Consider the following 2,772-nt stretch of genomic DNA (forward strand, 5'->3'; position numbering starts at 1 on the left):
CACAGGCTATCGGGGTCTCCAGGGAACTGGGACCGAGTCACTGCAGAAAGACACAGGGGAAAAAAATCAGACAGATATGTAGATGCTGCTAGACCAAGCCCAGTGCAAACCAAACCTGAGCTCAGGTTTTCAGTGTCACCCTTTCCCTCCCAGTATGTTGCATCAAGGAAAAAACCTACTATTTTTCTCCCCCGGTTCTAATTGCAGGCAAATGAAAGGAGCTATGTCTGATCAGAACAAACTATGGGAATTTCAAAGGATATCCAAACATTTCATTTTGAAAATTTAGAAATGTCATGTGCATTTTAGCCTCTGTGTAGTCCTTTATAATGCACAACCTATGGCAAAGATGGGAGAAGAAAAAAAAAAGGGGAATAAAATCATTTTAAAATGAACAAGATCAGCAGGGCTTATCTGGAATTGTCAAGGCAGCATGATTCAACAGTATCTGGACATTTTTCAGTGCTGTTGCAAGCAGGAATGGGAAGGCTGAGGCTGAGCGCAATGCCTCTGGGTCCCACTGAAGCTTTCAGTGCCATGCAAGAGTTGTCCTCGCCCATGATCAGCTTTTCAGGAGAAGCACTTTGAAGCCCAGGAGCTCTTTGCAGGTTTATTCTCATGGGGGCTGCATTTCTGCAAACGTAAAATTTGAGCTTTTTTTTTTCTTTTTTTTTTTTTTGCTTTCCTAATGTTAGCCTCCAGAGGGCGAAAACCCTTCAAAAAGACGCTGGGAAGAGCTCCAGCCAAGCTGGAGGTGATCTGCTTGCAAAACCACAGAAGAAAGACCCGTGATAAGGAATTCCCCACCCACCCACCCCCAAAATCATGCTTTTTCCGGCCCATTTCTGTGATGACGTCTCCAGCTCCAAGCCTGACCACTGCTGGGAAGGTCTGGGAAATGGGCTGGGTGAGAGAAGAGGAACATGAACTCCTGACTCAGGGCTTCCTGGAAAGCTTTTGGGATGATGAAATCAGCTAGTGCCTTACGTCAGGTGGGAAGTTTTTCAGTGGCTTACCCCGGGAGCTGGTTCACAAAGCCAGCAATCCTGGGCGATGAAGGAAAATCCTAATGCCGCTGATGCAGATGTTATGCTCCTTTTCAATACAATATACAAGCAGTTTCCTTGCAAAGCGCTTTAGGAAAGAAGGGGATCTGCCACTTGCCAGATTCAGAGGGAGTAGAAAATCCTGCCAGATCAGAGCATCCTGGTGTTCTATCCCTAACCCAGAGCCCAAAGTGATGTAGAAATGGGTCCCAGGACAGCCAGTATTAAAGCAAGGGCTGGATGGTTTTGAGGGCAACACATACATTGCTGCTTGTTGAAGAAACCCAATTCCTGGGAAATACTGAGTGCTCTGAAAAACAGATCTTTTGCACATGTCTGCAAAGGAACTAGAAAAATAAGACCTGGAGGGAATATCATACCCATGGACAGAGTGGATATTGCTGGCTCGCAGCTGAGAAAAAGGTATTTAAGAGAGTACAGAGACAAGATGGAATGAGATAGGAGCAGTTTGGGGGTGAGGAGATGGGAAATGGGGCTGAAGGAGAAATAGGACTACTGGGGGCCTCAGTGTATGGAGTATTTCAGCGTATGGAATATTTCAGTGTATATATACATACATATCAGCTATACTTTTAGTATACTCACTCTATATAGTATAATTCAATTCTCTAGTATATTTATGACGAGATGGGAGGCCACAAGCCACAGCCTTGCCCCAGGCTTGCTGCCGGGCTACGGGAGCATGCTGCTGTCAGCTGGAGGGACCCAGCACCTCTGCATCCATCCTGGCACCATCACTGAAATAAGCTGAGTAATTGAATCATTTACTGCTACGTTTCTGTCAGATCTCATTACACAGCACCTAAGTTATTTTTCCAATTGAGTGATTACCTGGATTCAACCGTGGTGATGCTAAATATCCCATCCCTGATCAAGTCCCTGGCAATAGCCTCAGAGGCGACATTTGGTCAAGGCTGGCACTTTCTTCTGCAGAAATAATGTTGTCGGGGTATAATCCTGATGTGGATGTGGTCCTGCTTCATCTGGTATCACAGTTCACCACGGACAGAAGGGGAGAAGTTCGAAGAAGGGACACAAGGAAGATCAAACAGCTCCTGCAATGAGAAGGTCAGGGCTCCCTGTCTTTGAAAAGACATGGCTGGAGGGGAAGCATGATGAGGCTTTTGAAATTGAAAGAGGACAGGCTGTTCACTGCTTCATCCAATGAAAAATAAAATTTAAAATAATTAATTAAATAAATAGATAGAACTACAGCAGCTACTAGGAAGAAAATTAACTCTATCCCAGCCAAAACCAGGACAGGGCACCAGCTGAGGTTGCCAGGCTCAAAACAAACAAATCAGCCAGTGTTTGGTACAAAGTCTGGCAAGGAAGCTTTGGGTGGCAAAGGCCGGTCCTGCTCTCTCCGAAGGAGCATGGGATGGTCAGGGGAGAGAAACCCATGGGGGGGTCACCCAGCATGCAGAGACCCCAGCTGCTGTGGGCACTCCCCAAGCCACAAATAAATGGCCAGAGAGAGGAGAGTTTGCGGAGGAAATGTCATTACCTGTTATTATGCCTTTCCCAGACATCTGCTTCTGGTGAGCATCCAGGACAGGACGGTGGGTGACTGGGATGTGCGGGTGACCCAGTACAGCAGTCCTGTCCCGTTCTTAAAACCCCTTCAACTGATGCAAAGAAGCTACAGCAGAGACAGTCCCGGGCAGAGCCTTTGCAGGCTCGCCTCAGTTAGTTACACTTTTTC

At 46.6% G+C, this 2,772-nt stretch overlaps 1 long non-coding RNA gene across 1 annotated transcript; it reads left to right on the forward strand.

Moving 5' to 3' along the window:
* Nucleotides 1–206: 206 nt before the first annotated feature.
* Nucleotides 207–2,281, forward strand: LOC138689694 (uncharacterized). The gene is made up of 2 exons (XR_011328591.1): nucleotides 207–1,469; nucleotides 2,001–2,281. It is a non-coding gene; the product is annotated as an uncharacterized lncRNA (long non-coding RNA).
* Nucleotides 2,282–2,772: the final 491 nt, after the last annotated feature.

This window comes from Haliaeetus albicilla, chromosome 18 (assembly GCF_947461875.1).
Source record: "Haliaeetus albicilla chromosome 18, bHalAlb1.1, whole genome shotgun sequence".
Lineage (NCBI taxonomy): Eukaryota > Metazoa > Chordata > Aves > Accipitriformes > Accipitridae > Haliaeetus > Haliaeetus albicilla.